The sequence below is a fragment of the Aricia agestis genome, chromosome 8, assembly GCF_905147365.1.
Source record: "Aricia agestis chromosome 8, ilAriAges1.1, whole genome shotgun sequence".
Taxonomy (NCBI): domain Eukaryota; kingdom Metazoa; phylum Arthropoda; class Insecta; order Lepidoptera; family Lycaenidae; genus Aricia; species Aricia agestis.
Window position 1 is genome coordinate 6,734,406 of NC_056413.1, and position 25,421 is coordinate 6,759,826.

Consider the following 25,421-nt stretch of genomic DNA (forward strand, 5'->3'; position numbering starts at 1 on the left):
TTTGTCTTTTAATTGTATTATTCTTGTGGTGTAAATTGTAATGGTCAAAAAAGGGGAATAAACGTTTATTTATTTATTTATTTTAAAACTAAGAATACGCAACCGTCGGTAGCGGCAGCCCCTCCAGAGGTCCCTGCCACGTCCACGGCGCCTAAGGGCAAAAAGGCCCGAAAAAAGAAAAAGCGGCCGTCAATGGCCGCTCAGGAGGCGGCACAAGGGGGAGCGACCATCAGCTCCCCTGGTACGGAGACCCGTTGGACCACGGTTGGTCCGAAGGGTAAGAGGAAGAAGGGGGCGGCTACACCATCTACAGCCGCCCCGAAGAAGAAGAAGAAGAAGCCGAGGCTTCGCGTCCCCGCCACTGCGGCCGTCGCTCTCACTATCGAAGAGTCGGTCGTGAAGGCGGGTATGACGTACGCCAAGGCCATCGAAACTGCCCGGCGGGCGGTGAACATCGCGGAGTTCGATATTTCGCAAGTCCGCTTCCGCCGGGCCCGAACTGGAGGGCGCCTCCTCACTATCGCCGGTGAGGGGGCAGAGAAGAAGGCGGACGCCTTTGCCGCGAGGCTCAAGACCGTCCTGCCTCAAGAGGTGAAAGCCGGCCTTGACGACTCAGTGACGGCCGCCGAAGTAAAGGAAGCGGTCGCAATCGAAGGAGAGTGCCTGGCCGGCGATGTCCGGGTGGGGCCTATGAGAGAGGGGCCACGGGGGGACGGGTTGTGTTGGATCCGCCTCCCAGTCGCGGCCGCCAAGAAGCTCTCGAGCTCTGGGCGGTTGCGGGTTGGCTGGGTTTCGGCGAGAGTGACGCTGTTGGCCGCGAGGCCGACGCGCTGCTTCCGCTGCCAGGACACCGGCCACGTGGCTGCCAACGGAACGGAATACTTAACGTAACAACTTTTTAGGCTCCTTTGGGTTTTTTTGTTTTAATCATAATTATTTAGGTAGGTCTTTTTTACTTTTTTAAGTATCCTCTTACGGTACTGATATCTTTTGAAAAGTTCTTTACATTTCTCTGAAAATGTAGAGTATGAAAAATTACGTAGTCAACGAAACATAATTACTTACTGTGTAAATTCCTTCTCGTAATTTTTTATTTATATTAATTTGGTTGCGAATTACGATGGTGGCACAACAAAATATAATATTTTATATTATATAATATTATTATTTATTACTTAAGCTCAGTACATAATATCAAAGCTATATAATATGCCGGATCGGTCAATCAACCGTTAATATTATCTTCGCCTTTCCATGCTATTGAACATTACAATGGCTACATGAATTAATGTAAAATTAACAAATTATTTTAATTTATGTACATATTATAAACTATTTTATATAATTATTAAGTCATCAAAATTTTATTGTTTTCTTCTGTAGTTTCGTGATAATTCACAGATATACTTATACATATTTATCTCTAGTAAACTATGATCCTACCAATTTACCTCGAGGCATTTAAGCTCTAAAAAAATTTTTTTATGGACACTCGCAGCATTAGAAGAGCCGCAGGTGCGTTGCCATCCTTTTAAGAGGGAATAGGGTAATAGGGGAGGGTAGGGATGGGAAGGGAAGGGAATAGGGGAGGGTAGGGAAGGGAATAGCGTAGGGGATTGGGCCTCCGGTAAACTCACTCACTCGGCGAAACACAGCGCAAGCGCTGTTTCACACCGGTTTTCTGTGAGAACGTGGTATTTCTCCGGTCGAGCCGGCCCATTCGTGCCGAAGCATGGCTCTCCCACGTATAAATTATGCAACCTCTTCACGTTGGGCCATTAACCCAACATGGCAAAGCAACATCTAGACTAGCGTGAAGACTTTTCAGTTTTAGTTAATTTTTCATTGACAGAGGAGTGTTAAATGTTCAAAATTTTTACCTCTATTATAGTTTTGGCAACTTATTGACTATCTAGTTAGTGGGTACTTTACCTTAAACGTACGTAGTACAGTTTCGGACTCTCGCAATGTTTCAGTTTACTTTTGAGCGCTATTTCAAAAGTAACAAGGTTGTAATGCGTTTGACTGGAAAAACCCGTGACCGTACAGGATGCCAATATTCGCGCAACGGAGTTGTGGACGTCATCTAGTAAGATGAATATTTACCAAAAAACTCCTATAGCAGGTATCACCAATTAGTTTCCCTCGGCGTCCATATTAAGAAATGAAACAACCTTCGCGGTCCACACATTACGGAATTTACAAAAGTATTGATTTACATATTATGCGAAAAGTGCATTTTTTTTTTTAATTTTCCTTTCTGATGTTTGGAGTGAAAGTAAGTCGGGACCGAAATTAATTTTATCTTCGAAAATGCTTGGTCCGCACGCAATAGGTCGGCGGTCCGGATGCGGTCCGCCATTTGGTGACCCCTGTCCTATAAGCAGAGATTTGGATAAAACCACGGTAGCACAGTAATAGGTTGTTTCCACAACAAGTCGAATGTAAACAGAGCGCTCGTACAATATTGACGTAGGACGAGATTGGGTTTGAACAGGCCGAGTTGCCCAGTTCAATTGAGGTTATGTTTTAGCTAGGTGGCCTTTAGAAGATAACGTTTTTCGTAATGTTAACGTTAGGTTATTTTGCTTTAAGTCGGTGGGTGAAATAAAGCTGAAATAAGTATGTTTTTATATTATAGTATGTTTTTATATTGCTAATATATATATAAGCAAAATGTGTTGATAATATACTATAGTGGGTATTTGTTTTACTAAACTACGCAAGGCGTCAGGCACTGGCTTATGGTTTTCGAGTATATGAAGATTTCGTTGAGAAGCAGTCTAGGGCCGGCATAAATAGTCAGTACCCGCTGGCCGATTCTGTATCGTACATTTGTGAGTTAATAACTGAGTTAGTAACGAAACGGAGGAGTGAGTAACCGAAAGTGCCACTTTTTGTATTCACTTGCATACAAAAGTGAGACTTTCCGTTGCTCACACCTCCGTTTCGTTACTAACTCAGTGATTAACTCACAAATGTACGATACAGAATCGGCCAGCTGGTCTCAAGACGCGGTTCGGCTCGAACTGACTATTTATACCGGCCTAGGACCTCTCAAGCACAAAACTTGTCGGTTTTGTGCTTGAGAGGTATCAGTTGATCCCTCTTCGTTATGAGAGTCACGTTGAGTACACAGTACAGCACAGTATTTTTTAAAGAAATGGTTTAAAAGTTTGTTTTCCTATTTCAACCGACAACCACCATTTTGTTTCCCAATTGCTGCAGTTAAACAACAAAACTACCCTATTATACTTGATCACCATTTGAGCAATAAAACATTTTAAAGGTTAAATACGAAACTCACGTATCAACGTATAATCAACCTACAAAGATGTATGGTAACCCCCGCAATTGAAGCCATTGAGATGCATAGATACAGGGCATTAAGTGAGCGTGAGAAACGTGATAGTCCAGATTCCTGATCCATGAGGAATGTGAGAATATAAACTATAAACAGTGAAGGGAAACAGAAAATCCTTTATTTAATCCTTATTTATATGGTCTTGATATAAGTACGAAGTGTAACAGTTATTGATGTTAAAGGCAAGAAAACTAGTACTCGTAGCCTGAAGCATAATTTATCTAATTGTTGTGGTTTCAAATACAGTTTACCTATTCCATCTCAGCCATATTTTATAAGAACATTGGGTAGATTCCTAATACTTACTTAATAATATGTAGGTTCAAGTTAAAAAGTTAATAAATATGTATTTATAAGTACTTTTAAAATTCTTGGCCGTTGGCATTTAGATCAGTATTTAGTATTTACTATTTACCCATTTGACGTGGGAGAGCCATGCTTCGGCACGAATGGGCCGGCTCGACCGGAGAGATATCACGTCCTCACAGAAAACCGGCGTGAAACAGCGCTTCCGCTGTGTTTCGCCGAGTAAGTGAGTTTACCGGAGGCCCAATCCCCTACCTTTTCCTTTCCCTACCCTCCCCTATTTCCTTCCGTACCCTCCCCTATTCCCTTCCCTACCCTCCCCTATTACCCCTTAGAAGGCCAGCAACGCACCTGCAGCTCTTCTGATGCTGCGAGTGTCCATGGGCGACGGAAGTTGCTTTCCATCAGGTGACCCGTTTGCTCGTTTGCCCCCTTATTTCATAAAAAAAAAACCCAATCATTTTATGCGAATGTGAATCTGAAAATAATCACATTCCAGCTGCTATTCCTACTCCTAAGAATGGATTTCAAACTGTCCATACCTTTGCTATTCAATTCAATTTGCTAGAGGTGCTACAAATATTATGTATTAAACCTGTGCTTATAAATTTCGAGACAATAGTGGGATCCTTGTGGAATGCCCATTACCCATAGAGATTACATCAATACATCTTAATTAAAAATTTACGTTTGGGTGTCTGAGTTAAATCGGGCGTGAAAAAAATTATCATTACTAACATATAATATTTTTTTATGTATAATATGTGTTTGTGTGCATGCTATAGCTGCATTTTGTAGTTGACTTGTATCTTTGTACACTGGAAAGGTAGAATTGTGTTAAGTGATTATAATTTTAAATCGTATTTTAACTGTACAAATTGAAACTTTCAAGAAATTAAAACAAAGTTGAAAGGTGTGTGTGAGTTGTGACCATATTTTAGCTACTGATAGAGGATCCCTGGATATGATGTTGATACTTGATACCAATTAGGCCGGTACGTAGACGTGCCTACTTAAATTTCTTTTCGGTCAGATGTTTCGGCGAAATGTGAATCCCGATTTTTTGAGCAGCCGGCAGCAGGTGAGGCGAGCGAGCGGGATGCACGAGGTCACGAAAGCTCGCTCGACTCGACTCGAGAATCGAGAATCGAGATCGGAGATTCCCTCAGGCCTCAGTCTCGCGTCGGCTGTGGACACAGTCGTACAGCCCGTGTCCGATTTCACGTTAAAAACTTTACGTACGAACGTTTATTTATTTAATTTTGTGTTATATTTTAGTCTAGTTTTTGTTTGAATTTTATTTTTAAGAGTGTCGTCTTTGGACCATCGGCTTCTAGTGAATGAGAAGAAGTTCCCGTTGCACCTTTTCTGGTGAGTATTTTTGTTGGGGATGCTGGTTTTATTGTGAAGGTGCTCGCTGACTTCGGCGTTCTCTACGCACTTGCATCGATGATAAGATAAAATTTATGTAAATATTTTGTGGCTGTTTTGGATCCTTCATCTACGTACCGAATTTAATAAATCGTTGATTCGGTTTTAATGTGCTAAGAAGGTAGTTTATTACACCTACCGAGTAAACGTGTTTGGTGTGAAAAATCACAGAATAAGGAGGAAATAGAAACGGATAAAATTAAAATATTAATGCTTGTAGACAAAAAAATATTTGCTTAATTACTTAGGTACTTACTTAATATTAATGCTTAATAATTTATAGTTTACTTACTTTGAGAAAGATTTCGATTTTAGGACTGCAGGTATTAAAGCTTAAATTTTAGAACCATGAATCATAAGAATATACAAATGCGGTAATTAATTAACAAGTTAAGACATCAAGGTGAAGTCTGGCTAAAATTATTTATTAAGTGATGAATCTAATTTCCTCGTAAAACCGCAACGTAATTTGAGATACTGAGGCACATCGATTATTTAATACCGAAGCCATATTTTCAGCCGACATTTCAAAATTGTTAAAAATCAATTGTAATCATAAAATGAATTTGTTTTCCTATCCTAACTAATATTCTTAATACTTTTGGGTCATAAAAAACGCCAAGAAAAGGTTTAGGATAAATAAAATATGGGATATTATTAAATGCACATCAGAATATTTTTTTAGCACACTACCTTAACTCCGCTAATTAACTGAATGCATACCAGAAAAACTAATGCTGATAAAAAAAAAACAATTGATTAACTGAACATGTCCTTCAAAAAAAGCTTAAACATCATACAAAACGAGACGACCTTTATAACCGAATTCACACCAAAAATATGGTTCATACATCGGATATATTATTTGTAAAACTAAAATTTAAATTGTTTATCAAAAATACTAACTTGCACTCTAAATTGGACAATCTTACAACGGAATTTCTAAAAACGATATCGAAAGGTGCACCACAATAAAATCAATTTCTATTATCAAAACAAGTCTACAAATTGACAAATCGTGCAACTAAAATATTTTTAACCTAACTTTATTTTCTTTTTGTTTCTCTGTTTTACTGAAAAACATGTTGGGGCCTCCTCATCTAACGCCGCACTCACTCCTTTGCGCTCGCTCTTTACTCTTTAGCGACCACAGATATATCTTGATCTATTTCTGTGTTAGCGACAAAGATTTCTGGTAATTATGATGAGATATGGTGAAAGATTTTATCATTCCAAAACTATATAATTCAAGGTTTCTTGATAAAAATTAAGAAAAATTATCAAAATTCACTACTGTATTGTAATTGTATGGGTTAATAAATTTATTAATGATTCTTAAATAATTAATAGCAATGTTGGCCCAATACGACTTGATTGGGTTAGGTTAGATGGCTAAGGCGGGAGCGTAGCGCAGCGTAGCTCCCGCCTTAGCCATCGTGGTTATTTTTTTGTGAACCACCCTGAAGTAGGGGCTCCGTCGACTGATAATTGAAGCCACTTGTTTTTTTCTTTTTGTTTCTTTAGTAGCTTGTCAACCCCTAGAGTGCAATTCCTAAGCCGGAGGCTTAATTATTTTGCAATATATCGGTAAGGAACCCTTTGTGCGCGAATCCGACTCGCTCTTTGCCGATTGTTTATTACTATTGTTTATAAACTGAGTTACCATTCACTATGCCAAAGTTTAGTCCATGTTAAATTAGCACTTGATGATTTTTATGTGTTCTTAATTATATGAAAATAACAGATTAAATTGGGTTTCATTTAGAATAAATGATGTTCCTAAAAGTAATTTAGGTGATGGTTTTCATTTAAAAAGTTGTAGTATGTTTGTTGAACTAAGGAATTATCAGATATACTATTTTAATAAAAGTTATTCGTTCAGTAAAACAGTTTTGCAAATTACTTTAATTAGTATGCTGAATGCATTATTTAGGGTGCATAATTAGTGTGCAAGTCAGTATTTTTGGTGAAACTTTCAAATATTTTGATCGAGAAAAGGGAATATACAGATATTGATTTAAATACATGCCATAAAATATTTTGGTGTTCCCCAAGGCACTGAGCTTGGACCACTATTTCTTATTATGCTTAACACTCGGTACTGACACTTTTGATCAATATAATAACTATAAATTGTATGTAATTGTCTATTTTAGATAATAAAGGTTAAATAACCAGTTACTTATGCAGATAAAATCAATCAATAACTATTAAAACAATTAATATGACATTGCTTTATGTTGGTTCCTTTGATGCATTATCACAATATATTATGACAAGTGCAGTAGTTAGTACCCGATGTCACAAAAGTATTAATTACATTCTATTGCAAATTGTTATAAAAAAAGATGATGATAAATGATAATATAATATAGAAGACCTAGTCAAAATGTATTCGCCAGTTTCGACCGTTAAACCGGCCAATATATTTTGACTAAGCACTCAGTATTCTACTACCACTAGCGTAATTAACTACTATGTACTTACTTCTAAAATTACTACAGTGCATTGATATTTGATACGCCCTGTATATTTTGGAAAATACTAGTAATACAGTGGTATTAGAACTTAATACAGCATTGTGTCAGGAATCTGAGAACTTGTCAGTTAACTTTTTTGTTTAGACATTATACACCCAAACACCAAGCAAAAATTATTGAAATTGAGTATGCAGTTTTGAGTCAAGGAAACTTGGGAAAATGTTTGCGGAAACGTGTACAAATCTCGCCCGATAACCGGCAAAAGGACGGGCAACATGTTTGCGGAGAAACGTACAAATCTCGCCCGGGTACCTAACGAATTTCAGCGAAACGACGCGATGGGCAACATCTAGTATTAACCTACCATCGAAGAAATTGATTCATACTTCATTGGCAGATGACAGGCCTCGCCTAGGGTAGTAAGAAAGCTCAAATAAACTTTTCTCAAAAATCAACCCCCGGCCAGATACAGGCCGATATACGAACCTTGAGTACAGAAATAGTTGAGGTTTAGCCGAATTCGGAAAAAGGCACTATTAGATAGGAAAAATTATTTAATACTTTTTAGTTCATATTAATATAAGGATGTTATTATTGTTTTTACCTTGGAAGTCGGTTTTAATTTTTTGTTAAAAATAATAATTCCTGGGAAGATTTTTTCCTACTACAAATTGGGCAAATGTTCCATCCCAAGCCTAGTTCTTTTTGGGTTTTTGCTATGCTTTAGAGTTTAGGTATTACTACCGGCCCTATCGATGGTTCAGATATGAATGCCACTTTATCTGACGATGATGAACGGCTTCCGAATTGTGGAAACTCGAAAGCACTTCAAAGCATGGGCGCCGGCAGAAATAATTTCCAAGGGGTGCTGATTTTAGTTTACTTTCTTTTCTTTTTACTTTTTCGAACAACAGTGAGTGTCTATAAATAATTTATGTCAATAGCCCATGCCCATTTAGTGCCGAAACATTACGAACTATCTTTGTACGGCATGGTAGGGGTTACAAAATCTTTTGTAACACATAATAAATTAATGGATGCCAGGGGTGCAAGTGCACCACCTGGCATCCCTCTGACAGCACCCATGCTTCGAAGAAGAAGACATTAGACAATATTGATTGAGTGACTTTGAAGTTTTAACCCCCCACCGGTGCTGCCCCTAGCGGATCCTTTTTAACCTTCCCAGGAAAAAGGCTTATTCAATATTAGATGTGATCTGACGGCTGGGTTTGACGTAACGCGACCAAATTACGTAAGTCCGCCATCTGCATATGAATCAACTTCTCTGATAGTACATAAAATCACGGGTGGAGCTACGGTCAGAAGCGAGTGTGTTAAAATACAAAGGTTAATAATGAAAAGTTTTGTGGGATCGGACATGGGATTGTCCAGCTTAACAAAGGGCACAATAGCATTGTCCTCCACGCTCGCTGCACCTAACGAACTGAACATACAGTCGGTCCAGATCTCGGAGTTGAAGAGTGATCTGTCGACTGGCGTCATTATAAAGGTTCTACCGGAGGTGGTTTGATAATTTTTCATTGTTTATTTCAATACCGATAAATTCAGCACGAGTCACATAATTTTTCAATTCTTCTAGTTTCAATGTCAGAGCTATCTCTCTCGTGCACACTCGATGGTTGTGTAATGTGTGCTCGTATGCATGAAAAATGCGAATTGAAATCAACTACGACGAAAATAAAGCTCATAAGTCATAGTGGTGAAACCCGCAAAAATCGGCCAATCGCTTTCAATACCTGTAGCACCCCGCCAACGCACCTGCAGCTCTTCTGAATTCTGATGTTGCTAGTGTCCATGGGCGACGGTAGTTGCTTTCCATCAGGTGACCAGTTTGCTCGTTTGCCCCCCTATTTTATAAAAAAGCCTGTACGATAAACTATATAACGTGGCCGGTTTATGTTATTCCAATCCAAAAAACGGGAATGCACTGGAATGGATCCAATTTTGCATTCCAGGATCCGTTTATAATTTATATTATTACTAGCTGTTGCCCGCGACTTCGTCCGCGTGGACTTCAGTTTATAGCACGCGATGTCAACAAAATTGGTGTCAAAAGCTTTTATAAAAAAACCCTGGTACCCCTTAAATCAATACAGCTGTGCAGTGTGCACACAATAAGTATTTCATTTTTTATATTAAACTTTATACTTTATGCCAAATTTTAAAGCTTATTTAGCCCTCCAATTACACAACTTTACCCATAAACTATTTATCATTGATAGATTTAAGGTTACGTCACTACAGATAAAGTACTGAGTTATTTAATACCGTAGAATAGATATAACAATCGAAAAAAATCGAAACTTAAAAAGATGATACCACGTCTTATAGAAATACTTTGGAGCAAGCGTCAGCGCGATGTAGAAGACGCACGGCGCCATCTATTATGAATTGTTGGAACTAACTTAATTTGAACAAATTTACGCATTTTCACCCCCTTACAACCCTTTTTTCCAGTAAAAAAGTAGCCTATGCCCTTTCTCAGGCTTTAGACTATCTGTATACAAAATTTCATTACAATCGGTTCGGAAGTTTTGGCGTTTGGCGTGAAAGCGAGACTGACAGACAGACAGACAGACAGAGATACTTTTGGCGTTTGGCGTGAAAGCGAGACTGACAGACAGACAGACAGACAGAGATACTTTCGCATTTATAATATTAGTATAGATTATGTGCACACTGCATAGCTGTTTTTGGGTATTTTGATTAATTAAGGGCCGCGCTACACCGGAAACACTTACCAGGGTATTAAAAAGTTTTTAAATTTGACACAAATTTTGTTGACACCGCGCGCTATAAACTAAAGTCCACGCGGACGAAGTCGCGGGCAACAGCTAGTATTATACATAAAATATGTTTAAGATTTTTGAAATTTTATTTTAATACACATCCAAGACCCAGGAACATTGAAAACTTTTTGTTCCGCCTGCGGGACTCGAACCCAGGACCCCCGGGATGAGCGCTGGCCACGCGCAATGCGAATTCATTTTCATCGATATTTTCATGGAAATAAAATATTTTCCCACATCAAAATGTAGCCTATGTCCTTTCTCAGACTCTAAAATAACTGTATACAAAATTTCATTGCAATCGGTTCAGTAGTTTTGGCGTGAAAGCAAGACAGACAGACAGACAGACAGACAGACAGACAGACAGACAGACAGAGATACTTTCGCATTTATAATATTAGTATGGATAGTATGGATTAGAAATGCAGTAGGAGTTCTACATAAGATAAGATAGATTGATTATTATTATACCAAGTGATAATATTATTAAACATAATATTCTAACGTATTAAAAACTATAAACAAAAACATACTAACTAATAAGTATGATTAGTTCTATGTTACAATAAAGTAAAAAATAAAACGCCATCTGTTGAATCGTATTAGAACTAAAATGTTCATTCCATCGATATATTTCTGGATTTTTTATAATATTATACATAAAATATGTTTAAGATTTTTGAAATTTTATTTTGATACACATCCAAGACCCAGGAACATTGAAAACTTTTTGTTCCGCCTGCGGGACTCGAACCCAGGACCCCCGGGATGAGCGCTGGCCACGCGCAATGCGAATTCATTTTCATCGAAATTTTCATGGAAATAAGATATTTTCCCACATCAAAGTGTAGCCTATGTCCTTTCTCAGACTCTAGAATAACTGTATACAAAATTTCATTGCAATCGGTTCAGTAGTTTTGGCGTGAAAGCAAGACAGACAGACAGACAGACAGACAGAGATACTTTCGCATTTATAATATTAGTATGGATAAGCAAGAAGGAATATTTTGGTAGATTTTTCACACAATTATTAACACTTAATACGGTTCCCTTTTTTCTCCCATTAAATATAGCCTATATTCAGCAGAAATAGTGTGGATTAAAAAATATGCATTAGTACTTCCATCGTGCATCGGCATCGTGGGTATCGCAGACACAATAGATCTTCAATTGTTATGCTGGCAGCCGGCTGCCGCTATTGGAGATTTATAGTTAAAGAAATTAATTAATTATAATAGCAATCAAAAATAATAGTCATTCAAAACTTATTTTAAAAATTTCTAAAAATATTACTTTCGTAGTCATAACTTTTAAAGCTTTTTTGAAATTAGGATTATAATAATGAAGCACGATAGTCTATATCAAATCAATAAAGCAGCACCCGGCTGTCGCATAACTATTGAAAACCTATTGTGTCTGCGATTCCCACGATCGAGGTAATATTTACGTGGACTCTCCGGGCGAGTCTGTGGCACTGATAATTAAATCTCTCCCCTACCGCACGCACACCCGCGCATCGCGCCTTGACGCCCAATTCGCAACGTGCAGCAGAAATCGTAATATTTTAATTTCGCCATAACATTAAAACCAAACGTCCAATTTTAATCATTCAAAGACCGAATATTATCTACATTAACTGTACTTAGTGATGAAATAATTTATTTTGATAAGGGTCAATAGCATGATTTAAATAAACGCATTTAAATATAGTCCAAAAAAAATTCTAGATTTTTTAATAAAAAAATGGTTATTGTGCCTCACTCAACATAGATAGGTATAGTGTGTCGCGGACTTTTTTGTAGATATTTAAAAGATCTATAATTACTTAAAACATTTTATGCCTCTATCTTTTATAGTTTAGGCAGCGTACGCAAAATAAGTAACTTTTCTGGTTGATTTTTTAAACCTTGCGTCCGAAAATCCCAAATATCTTACGGAACCTTATATTTTTCCAAAATAAAAATTAGCCTATGTTCAGCAGAAATAATGCAGGATTCCAATGGTAAAAGAATTTTTCAAATCGGTCCAGTAGTTTCGGAGCCTATTCGACTCAAACAAACAAACAAACAAACAAACAAACAAACAAAAAATCAAATATTTCCTCTTTATAATAGTAGTGTAGATTAGTAACCAGCGCTGAATTGGAAAAATGTTAACCCGCTATAAAGTCTACAGATCATGATAAGCTCCATGTAAGCTCTTATCAGTGAGGTAACATGTTACATGCATGATGATTGAAAACGGTTGCAAGTTGCAACTTGCATACATTACCTAAATGTTACATGCGCGGAAATATTTTACCACTCCATATGGTTGTGTAATTCTCAACTACATATTCATTATATTATTATTATTTATTATACTTTCATGTTAGAGACTTAAACACTGCACATATTATATTAAAAATGTTAGTTATTTTATAATAATTAAAGTCGCTTATTAAAATACGGAGTTTACAAGAGATAAACTCTTACCACCACGGTAAAAGTACTATAAATATGTGGTTTTTGCCAAGTGCCTATGGGGCTTGGCACGTCACCCCCATCAGACCTCGATAACAATAATATAAAAATTGTTAATTTTGATAACTTGATAAGCCATTTGCCAACTTGATAAGTATTTTTTTTTAAATGAAATAAGGGGCAAACGAGCAAACGGGTCAGGTGATGGAAAGCAACTTCCGGCGCCCATGGACACACGCAAGATCAGAAGAGCTGCAGGTGCGTTACCGGCCTTTTAAGAGGGAATAGGATTACAGGGTAGGGGAGGTAAGGAAGGGAATAGGGAAGGGTAGGGAATTGGACCTCCGATAAACTCACTCACTCGGCGAAACACAGCGCAAGCGCTGTTTCACGCCGGTTTTCTGTGAGCCCGTGGTATTTCTCCGGTTGAGCCGGCCCATTCGTGCCGAAGCATGGCTCTACCACGTAAATCCTTTTTTTTCTCTTTGATTTACTATTTACTATGTTACAATATAATAAATAGATGACGCCCGCAATTCCGTTGTGCAGGTAAAATGCACAACGGAATTGTATCTTATTTCCCGACACTGAAACTATCTCTATACTTACTTACCAAAAAAAATCAAAATAGGTTCTGCGGTTTAAGCGTGAAAGGTAACAAACAGACATTCTTTTGTATTTATAACATTAAGTATTGAAGTATGGATTTTACAACTTTCGTTTCTTAAATTTTATCTTGTTTAACATTCGTATTGTGATTTGTGACTCGTTTCGTGTCTGTCATTCCCTGTTTGCTTATTTCATTGTTTTCTTCGTCGTCGAAAGAAAACTCTCGTTTATTATCATGAGCGTGTGGCAGGTATTTGGCATACAGCGTGTTTCCTCATGCGATACACAAATGCATAATTAATTTATTCATCATGAAACTTTAATCAATGCACATCCTCGGATGCTGGATTTTTTGTATAACAATATTATGATACATATCGATTACTTGCATGCCTATGCTGGGCAACATTGTTGCTAGGATTGATCTGTTTACGTTCATGCCAATAAGTCTTTATTGGCATAGCACATAGTCAGGAATATTGTACTTCAAATTCTATAATATTATATGGATCTGTGTTTATGGTCTGAAATAAACTGATGTGATATTATCTTTTGGGTTCAAGTTCAGTCTTCTATATTTAAATCTTGACCTGCGCCTGGCCTACTATAACCTCTGTCTAATTCAATTTTCTAGGGTCACTTAAAATCCTTAAAAGTTGTTAAATGGGTTGAAATTCTAATGAAATTCCTCCAGCAACGTCGTAGCAAATGTTAAAAGTTCAACCAAGTCGAAGTTTTGTGATCATAAATTCTGTGGTACTTATGTAAATATTAAATTCTGTTCCTATCCAAGATTCTGAATTGTTTTGTAAACTGAAAATTTCAAAAGACTTCTTTTGCAGATTTTTGTGGTCTTGCCATGCGAATAAAATAGATAAAGGCATATGGAGCAAAAGGTGATGAATGTCCTCTTCGGGATATTTTGGAGACATCTTGAAATCGACGACAGGACATATAGGCCATTTCGACTTTAAAATTTTTGTTCCTGAATCCTGGACCTACTTTATTAAATTGTTACGTACTTACATCGTTCTGGTGCATGTATGTCACTCATCAAAAAAGCATTTGTACGTAATTTATGTATTTTTCATTTCACTTTAATAGAAGTGGTCGTAAATAACGTGCGAGCTGCATCTGTAGCAATAAATTCAGTGTCAATGGCAGCGCGGGGTCAATTTTTGTACATTTATCGCAATCTACGAGACTTGTACTACGGTCCGTTCCGTCTCTTTCTACCTCAGAATTCGTTAGAGTGATTCTTATTCTCACGGACTAAAAGTCCTCTCGGAGGTAAAATAAATATAAACGTAGTGTAGACTCTGTGAATAATTGAGCGCGTTTACCATGCGCTTGACGTTCTCGCTTTTGAATTTAAATTGCTCTTGATGCATGATTTGCGTGCATATGCATAGATTTGCGTTATTTTTACAAACTTTTACTGTTCGAAATTTAAATTTCTTTCTGTCTCGGTTTACTGTCGTTAGTGATTTTCTAAATTCCTGTAAAAGTTTAAAAAAAAACTATAATGGCTAGGCATAACAAGTGTATTCGATATGAGGCAGCTAGGGAGCAGCCGATAAAAACGCCCTGTGTTTTGAAAACCTGTCAATAAGAATTTTTGGACACTTTCATGCCTGCCACCTATAAGTTCTACCAGGCGAAGCTGTGTATTTAGAGCAGGGGTTCCCAAACTTATTTTGTCTATTGCCCAATTTGAGAGCAAATTAATAATTATGTTTTAGCTTAGGGCCCCCTTTGTTTCAATTTAAAATGCATCCCGATGAAATACATCACGCCCAAGCCTCTACACAACACCCCCATTTTTCTTCTGGGTCCCACACCGAATTTTAGACCTTCAGTGCCCACAGGGGGCCTTATCGCCCACTTTGGAAAAGACAGTTTCAGAGGGTTCTTCGTGTCAGTTGACGTGTCATTAAGTAGCTCTCATATGTCACGAACTTAAAAACTGTCAACAGAACTCAATGTTGAAAGTGGGTCTTTCGCTGGTTCGCACCACAGAATTTCGAACCGCGGTTCGAAACAGCGAAGAACCGTTTTTGAAATATTTTGTATTCCTGATTCATACCGCGGTGATTGCAGTGGTGTGAAACCACTAATTAATTATTTTTTGCTATGGGTGGATTCGGACCACAAATTAAAGCCAATAATTATTGTAACAAACTTTTTTTAGTCTCATTTATTTATTTGTACAGACGTATAGAAAAGTGGTTTCAAAAAGGAATAAAAATACATTTTTAATAAAGAAATTACATTTCTTTCAAAATCATAAAAAATGGGAAACTTTAATAATAATAATAAGGTTTTAATTGCATAAAATCACAATCGTAAATTTTAAATATTCAAAAAGAAAATAATCTTTATAAAAATAATTAAAACTATATAATTGTATAAAATCACAGTAAAACATTAAAGAAATCAACAAGAATAATATTAAATGTCAATAAAAAAATTTAAAATTACTTACTTAACTGTATAAAATCTTAGTCGAAAAATTAAAATAATCAAAAATAATTAAAAAACAAAGTAGTAAATCAATCAAAAGGAGTAAAATTATTATTATCATAAAGTTAATTTTAAACCCTTAATTTTTAAATTACCTATTCTTTTAAGTCGGGAATTTTTTGCGCCCATCTCGCATATTTTTACTTTAGTTTGGTCTTATACTTAAAATTAATATTTTTGATTTTTTAATTATGTTGAGCTTAACTGTACTTAAAGGAATATGTAATAATAGAACTATCTATACTGCGGTTCGAATCCACTAATTCAAAAACAGGTCTTCTCTGTTTCGGACCGCGGTATGAGTCGGGTAATTAAAAAACAATCCTTCGCTGTTTCGAACCGCGGTTCGAAAAACTGTGGTGTGAACCAGCGACAGACCCTTGAAAGTAGCGTGTCTTTCTAGTTTTAAGAATTGTTTATAAATTATAATATATAGACTACATATTATAATATACTCCTTATATTATAATATACTACTTATATGGATGGCAGATTTTCAAAAAATATCCTTGATCATTGGATAATTTTTGAAAATTTGCATATATTACACACAGAATCAGCCGAAAAGACAAAAAAGGAACAAAATGTTTTATTCCAATTACCCCGGTATTGCTAGTCAATTTATTTTCTCACTTTTTGCCATCAGATTCTGGTAGACCTATAATGTTTAAACCAACAAAAAGACAAAAAATAAAACATGCTGCATAAATGCATCAGTTTAAAAATATTTTCACATCTTTCATAATATTAAGTTTCTTTGATCCTGTTTCTAACATGAAAGTTCGAATCGATTGACGATTTTCACTTAGAGCTGTCAACTGTCAGAGTGACAGGCGAAAGTTTGTGACAGTTTGTAGCTTATCTTGTTTACATGCATCAAGAAGACATGCATGTACCTATTTAGAATAGATGACAGTTTGTTTCCGACACGAAACCACAGTCTATACTTGCCTTGTGAGTTTATCAGGATATTTTTAACCGACTTGTCGCATTTATCTTTATTTTTAACCTAGTTCCTAACAGGAGGAGGTTATAATATATTGGTCTGTTTTTCCAAAATTCTACCCCCAATAGGGTATCAAATGGTACCACGTCACACGTGGGCGTCTAGGTACTCTATCAATACGAGAAGAATGAGCATATTTTCTAGTAATTCAATTGCTAATGGAATGCATTGATAGATAATCAAAGTTTTTCATATCTCCACTTCCATACCATATATTATCTACGAACAACTAGACTCTAGAGTCTAGAGTAACAAGGCGGCGGCGTCCTGAATTCATTGCACTATGATGCTATGCACTATGATGGACCTTTCATAGGGAAAGTCTTTTCTAAGGGAAATTAGTTGTGCTGAATCTTCAATGTGTTTCAATGTTCAGTGTTAATGTCGGTCTAGTGACCTATAGAATTATAATATTGGCACGCACGACTGTACCGAGCACACCTGTCAGTCTGTCACTCGTCACGAGATACATACATATTAATATGCAATTTAACTACATTGTTCGTTGTAAATCTCGTCACGGGAACATGCATGTCGCGTCACGCGCGGCACTATCAATAAAATGACAGTAGCAAGTAAATTCAGTCATGTGATATTACTTGGACGACTTCAGAAGAAGACGTTCGAGCTAACAGCTGTTTTTTAAATGACATCTGAGAGATTCAATACTGATTTGCATTTATGGAATATATTATATAACGCAAATCACAAATGTCAGAATAGAGGGCCACTAAGCACACACAGTAAATAGTCCGACAAATCCGACATATTGCAAACGTCATATCAGAATATTGACAGAAACGTTGTCAAATGTCGAACAAAACTTTTCTATGCTAGTGCTGCACTCTAGCGTCAAAATTGACGGGCTCAATCGATGGTTTTATGGATAACGGTGTTCACCAGAACTGCCGAACAACCTGTATTACAATAATAATAAAAATTAAGTACACATTACAATTATTTTATACCCATTTAAAAGAAATTAACATTTTTTTTAAACTTAACACGACAACATTATGAACTTACATAGTCCAAAACAGCGAAATATATTATTAACTAAATATAAACTAGTCGATGTAGTATAATATTTTTATTTAGAGGCAAAGACAGGCTGAAGTACATGAGGTCTTAAAGCAGAAGTAGCAGCAGAAGGTTTAATAAACCCAAAATTTTTGGGTCGAAAATCTTTCGCGAACCTTATATCGCACGACGTGGAATTAAACTTGGCACTTTTCGAAGGAAACTTTAAAGGACCTTTATAAAGGTCTTATCTACTTACTTATGAGTTGCGACCGAACATTATAAATTAATTACAGTATCGATTAATTAAGAGAACGTTGGAATTGACCTTTTAACGGTGTTACCATGTATGAAATATTTATCTACGGTTCTAATAGCGCGAGCGTCGCCTTATAAGGGGTAGGAAGAAAATGCATTAGCATTTTATGTCCGTGCACTTTACGGTGCATAAGTCAATACGGTCGTTATAGACGGCCTGCCCCCCTATCATGAGCTCTTAAAGCCAGCCAGAATACTGACTGGCTCGCATTTTGGTACCATGACCTCTATTTTCCAGCCAGTCAGTGGTCACGTGACACAAAACTCACTTCTCCATTGTTAACTGAGTAATAATTTCGAATCATGACAACACTTCTGACATAAGCTCGCTTGCTTTTACGTCAAATACAGCAATTCAATAAACACCAACCAACGAGTAGCTTTTACTGAATAGTTTACATTTTAGTAATTTTATTTATTAATATTACATACTTTTTAGTCTTAAATTATATTGCTATTTAGTTGGTTAGTTACTTAATAAGTTATATTTTAGTCTATAGCATATATTTTAGTGAAAATAATTCGTTATTAAAACCAAAAAACTAAACATTCGAAGTGTCCAAATTTTTGGAAAACGATTAAGTAGGTATTCTCAAGTTAATCACGAAGTGATACATAAGAAACGTAGAGACCTTAGTAATCCATTTAGTGTTAGTGAGGTTTCAGAATAATAACATAAGTGAGGTGTAGTATACCTATATGTCTAGTCAACAATAAGGTTTGCATTTGTGCGATGAGCTAAGACTGCATTGATTTAGTACACAAGAAACACATAAGTACAAGGTATAAGGAACACAAGTGTTGTGTATAATTACTTACTGTAAAACAAGTATGAATTTTCACCAAAAACCTACAGGTACAATCTTATAGCTTTGCATTGTAGGTTTTTGTGTTATTTCACAAACTATTTCCTTGTAAATCTGAAGTATTATTGGTATATGCATGATAAACACTGCACCAAAGAGGTAAATTCAATATTACTTACTTTTAACAAGAATTTTCAGAACACAACCTTTTAAACTTTAGATGTATGTATAACATGCTCCGGATAAACATTGACACACCTAAACTTCTAGAAAAGTTAAATAATTGATAATATCATAGAATCCCAATTAGCTAAATTCTCATATGAGCACTTTTTCATTTAAGTATAACTTCTTCTCTTGACTACAATATGGTATTATATGATGGGAATAGTGTAAATCACTAAATTTTACTCAAAAACAAAAACCTACATTATAGTACTTTTCCAAAAAAGACTTACTTAATAAGAATTGCATAACAAACATATGGAACTTATTGTTCATAAAACATAATATTATCATAGGAACATATATTATTATGTATTACCAAAAATACTTTTGTACTTACCTCAATAATAATAATAAGTATTAGTTTTATATTAAATTAAAACTTAAAATACATGAGGACTTACTATGTACTTACTTCTTAGGAACCTATCTTAGGAGCATTTCGTACAATCTTTTGATTGCAGTAGGTCTTTGTGTTATTTCACAAACTATTTCCTTGTAAACCATGCATGATAAACGCTGCACCAAAGAGGTAAATTCAAAGGTATTACTTTCTCAATAACAAGAATTTTGAGAACACAACCTTTGAAACTTTAGATTCATGTATATTCACGAATAAATATTGACACACACACATACACCTAAACTACTAGAAAAGTTAAATCATTGATAATATAAAATCCAAATTAGCTAAATTCTCATATGCACTTTTTCATTTATAACTTCTCTTGACTACAATATGATATAATATATAATGGGAATAGTCACTAAAACTCAAAAATATAATCCTACATTACTTATAGTACTTTTTCCAAAAAGACATAACAAAAATTGCAAAACAAACATACTTATTGTTCATAAAACATAATATTTTCATTGGAACTTATATTATTATTACCAAAAATTCTTTTGTACCTCAATAATAATAATATTAGTTTTATATTATTACATTAAAATTTAAAATACATTTTAAATTTTAATGTAATAAGGACTTTAGTAAGTCCTCATGTATTATACATTTTAAAAAGATGTGGTCGTTTTAGGGACCTATCAGACAGAGTGGTCACGCGTTGAAGCACTTGCGTTGGAGCAGTCAGTGTGTGACTGAGGAGCAATTCTGACACATTCAGAACTCCTCCTGTGTGAGTATATAGAGATACTCACACGGGAGGCATTCTACAACATAATACAACACACAGAACACAAAACCCTTGACCGCTCTCTGTCTGAGATATCCCAGGCAATTTCCCATAGTTGCAACTTGCAATGCAGTTTCTAATTGTTATTGGTTTGCCAAATAAAAGTCTGAAATTATAATATTGTTTTTATCTTTCATCAAAAGTTGGTATTTGAACTCCTTTAATAATAATAAATTAATATTTACACAAGGGATATTTGATTCATCTTCTTTGATTTTAAGTGACAAGACCTTGTTTAAGATTTCCGCTGTATAAATATTTTTATAAGTATAATATAAAAGAGATTTAACACTTGCCTATCTGATACTAGGTTGATAATAAGGTGTAAGACAAATGTAGTACCTATTGATGAAAGCTGTGTATGAATATGTATCTAAGGTAGGTATATTTAAGTGAGAAAATAAATGAAAAAACATTTAAAAACGAGTATTTATTAAATTTCTTTTAATTAAAGCTTTTGAGTGAATATATATTATCTTCCTAGGACTTCGTCATCATTACACTTGCAATTCTTTATTATAAAATGTAGTACTTATAGTATCTCAGTGTTAGCAATCATCCTTTATCCTGAAAAATATTTGGTTCAGCGTACACAGTACTAATAATGTAAAATGCCTTACAAGGCACAAAAAGGGGATTATTAAACTTATAAATTGCCTGTTTATGTTACAATAATACCTATTTGAAAGCTCAAAAAAACGTAGGTGTTCAAGAATGAGTTCAAGTTCAACAAACTATGTTCAACTCATGACATCAACTCTGTTGTAATGCATGTAATTGTAATCCACAAGTTTGATGCATTTCTAAGACTTTTTCATGGTAGATTATTTAGCGTAGGTATCAAGTAGGTATAGGATATAATAAACTTATCAATTTCTTGCTTAAAACATAATCTCTATAAACTTAATAACAATATCCAATTATCTTTTTTTTTTGTCTCCTTCTTCTTCTCTTTTTTAATTGCCGACTCAGTTAGTTGCCAATGTCAGAGAATTCTTTCTCCTCTAGATCGCCATGCTTGTGATAATATAAACATGAAGGAGTGTTATTTTCTCAGTGTTTTCATAAAGGGCTTATAAAATACCAAAAAATATAAATAAAACCATTTACACATTTATAATAATTACCTTTAAATACAATAAATCGGTGCAAAAGTAACTATTCCTACATTGACCACGTTTTATATTAGAAAATAGTATATTTTATTAAACTATCTTCTCTATCTAACTATCTTTTATTAATCTTTTTTTAAACTATATTTTCATCTTGATTTACAATTTTTCCGTTAGTCGTTATGGCTAAGCCATTTCAATTTCCTAAAAAAAAAACAAATCCGTTAGTCAAATTTGACGTTCGTTTTTGACATTTCTTAATCCAGTTCAGAGACAAATATTACAGGTTAAAACCATTCAGAACTAAAAGTGCACATGATACGGAAAAAGAACCATTCACTTTACAACTGTTTACATACCTGCACGGATTAGCTCAGGTTTTGACAAAGTTAATGATAGGGGGGCTGGCATTTTATTATTTATGCTCAATATAATTTTATGTCGAAAGTCGAAACATTTTATACCTACGAGTACATGCACTTTAGTAGTAAGCTCGTTTCGAATAAACTACTAAGAATTTTATAAAAGAATTTACTCTCCAAGTACTTAATGCTTTTTAAACTTTTAAGCTAGTCCATACTACTAATACTCCTTACATAATATTATAAATGTGTCTGTCTGTCTGTCTGTCTGTCTGTCTGTCTGTTACGTGTTCACGCTGAAACCGCTGAACTGTTTTTACTTTTTTTTTATGAAATAAGGGGGCAAACGAGCTAACGGGCCACCTGATGGAAAGCAACTTCCGTCGCCCATGGACACTCGCAGCATCAGAAGAGCTGCAGGTGCGTTGCCGGCCTTTTAAGAGGGAATAGGGTAATAGGGGAGGGTAGGGAAGGGAATAGGGGAGGGTAGGGATGGGAATAGGATAGGGGATTGGGCCTCCGGTAAACTCACTCACTCGGCGAAACACAGCACAAGCGCTGTTTCACGCCGGTTTTCTGTGAGAACGTAATATTTCTCCGGTCAAGCCGGCCCATTCGCGCCGAGGCATGGCTCTCCCACGTGTGATTTTGCTGAAACTTGATAATTATGGAGATAGTTTGAGTCCCGGGAAAGGACTGCGGGATGAACGAATTTGGCGCAACGGAGTTGTGGGCGTCACCTAAGTTCTCAATTAGTTCATACAATTTTTAGGGTAACGTACCCAAAGGGTAAAACGGGACCTTCTTACTAAGACTTCGATGTCTGTCTGTCCGTCTGTTTGTCCGTCTGTCGGTCTGTCCGTCCGTCTGTCTCCAGGCTGTATCTCAAGGACCGCTATAGATAGACTTCTAAAATTTTCGCAGGTTGTGATAATGTGTTGCCATTAAAACAACAAATACTAAAAACAAAACAAATTAAATATGTAAGGGGGGCTCCCATACAACAAACGGATCAAATCGGAGCCACAACGTTGAGAGGTCCCTGACTTTATGATTGCTAAGGCGGCGAGAGCTGATATCATCTCTGATATACACACACGCTCCAGCTTTGGGTAGAAAGGAGTGCTTGAGATAATATCCTGGGCGGGAAAGGTATGATGTGTCACTCGAAGATGATATCTGCGTCTCGGTTAAAAAAAAAAGCCGGCTTTGCCGTCTCAAGGTGGTAATGGACGGCATTAAGTTTTAGTGTAATCCCCTGATATTACAGAAGTCCATGTTTAATATCGAGAGGAGGGGGGGGGGGTGCCTTTGTGTGTTTGCTCTTGCCCCGAGCAGATTGGAGCGCAGTTTCGCCCTCCACAGAATACAACTGTCGACAGGCGGCAAAACACAGCGCAAGCGCTGTTTCACGCCGGTTTTCTGTGAGCCCATGGTATTTCTCCGGTTGAGCCGGCCTATTTGTGCAGAAGCAAATGTTAATTATCTTGAAATTTAATAAAAGCTTTTCTTTGCAAATCTTCTTTAAATACCTTAATCCCTAACATTTCCGCAAACACCGCCTAAATCTAATAAAGTATCAGTCAACACAGCCCAAGTCATAAAATAAAAGTTTAAATAAAGTAAATGACAAAATGAGTATAAATAATTATTTCTTCACCGCTAACTAGAGTATTTATTAAGTAATTGACAAAAAAATCCACAGAATTTTTAAAATACACAGTTTTTTTCGTCTCCTGTAAAGTTGGTAAAAATTACTTAGGCGGTGTTGTAAGCTAAGGGACGATTTGTACTTTGATATTTAATAATAAAATTTAAATAAAATAACTAATGAAGGGAACTATTTTTGCTCTTTAATGGTACGGGACCCTTCGTGCGCGAGTCCAACTCGCACTTGGCCGATTTTTTTAAGTAAAAGGTATCGCGTGCTACTAGGTGTATAGGTGTATACCGTTAGTAAGTATATATTTTATTGACAAAAAGTTATACTTACTACCAAGGAGGCCAAAAAACGTTAAATAAATATCAAACAATAATTATTACAAGTTTAACTCGAACATTGTCCGGTAAATTTTGTTAACGAGACACGAAAGAGGTCGTTAGGATGCCGCTTTAGGTGTTAAGGGGAAAGAAATTGTCATTATTGGTAGAACAAAGAAATAAACAGTGAACACAGGTAGAACAGTAGTTAGTGGTAGACAATAACCTCAAACCCAAACCCCAAAGCGCTAAGGTAAAAGACATTTTTTTTATGACGACTGCAGGGCCTAGTTAAAGCTTTAATATATCCATGGCCGAACATAATATTGTAACCCCCAAATTTTTAGAAGTTGATTAAAAATAAGCTACTAGGAAGCTTTAACAGCCGTTCCCAATATCTCTGGTTTGACATACAACCGACCGCAGCTAACATTGAATTGACATAAAATATATTATGTCTCTAATGTCTAATGTGAGCTATTCCTATCTCTAGTAGGAAAAACCAGAGATAGATCAAATATTGGGAACGGCCGTTAGTTGTATAACTTTTAACCATCAATGGATTTATTTACCAAATTCAAGATTGCTAAGAGAATGCTGTTTTGAATGCAAGACTTGCTGCAAGTTCGGCGACATTTCAAAGTAATAAAACGTAACAAGTATGGTCACCGTCAGGTACCGAGGTAAAATTTAATCGTAACTTAAGGGGCTTTCGCCCTGTTTTTATGAAGGCTTCAAAGCCCGCGGCTATCCACAAAAGAAGCCAAAGAAGTTACAAGAGAATTCCTTTGTCTCCCATTCACACCGTGCCAACTTTAAAAAAAAAAAACAATGACGCGCGGACAATTATGACACTTATTTTTTTTAAACAATAGTGTATTTCATTCAGTGCGGCACAGAAGACAGGGCGCCAGCCAGCATCTCATTAAATCTATGAATGAAATAACGGCTCATATGCTTTTTTGTCGTCACTTTAAAATTATTCAGGGAATTTTATTTGGCTTACCTATTTCGGCTCTTGAAATTCTTAATTAGAAGGCTTTATTTTATTTTCTAAGGCTCATTATAACAGGCGCGGTCGTAGCCTGAAATTTGGGGGGGGGGGGGGGGTCCACTCACTAGTCACTTCACTAATATATTTTTTATCTGCGCCCTTGGACGGTTCTGCGTTGACAGCTGTCTAAGGTCGGACGAAGTGGTGGTTAGGGGATAGCTAGAAACTTCCTTTTATTATTTAGAAAGATTTTGAGATTTTTCAATTTGACCTTAGATTTGGGGGGGGGGGGGGGTCATGTCCCCTGTGACACCCCCCTTCGGACCGCGCCTGCATTATAACTCTTGTCCCACTTCTTGACAGTATTCTTCAATAGAGATTGGAGACTACTTTGAAATCAGTTTTAAAGTTAAC

At 36.1% G+C, this 25,421-nt stretch overlaps 1 protein-coding gene across 1 annotated transcript in view; it reads left to right on the forward strand.

The window, feature by feature from the left end:
* The first annotated feature begins 4,860 nt into the window (after nucleotides 1–4,860).
* LOC121729334 (extracellular sulfatase SULF-1 homolog) overlaps nucleotides 4,861–25,421 on the forward strand; it is a 111,505-nt gene continuing 90,944 nt past the window's right edge. The window contains exon 1 of the mRNA XM_042117813.1: nucleotides 4,861–5,041. The gene's annotated coding sequence lies outside the window, so the exon portion shown is untranslated. The remainder of the gene's footprint in view (nucleotides 5,042–25,421) is intronic.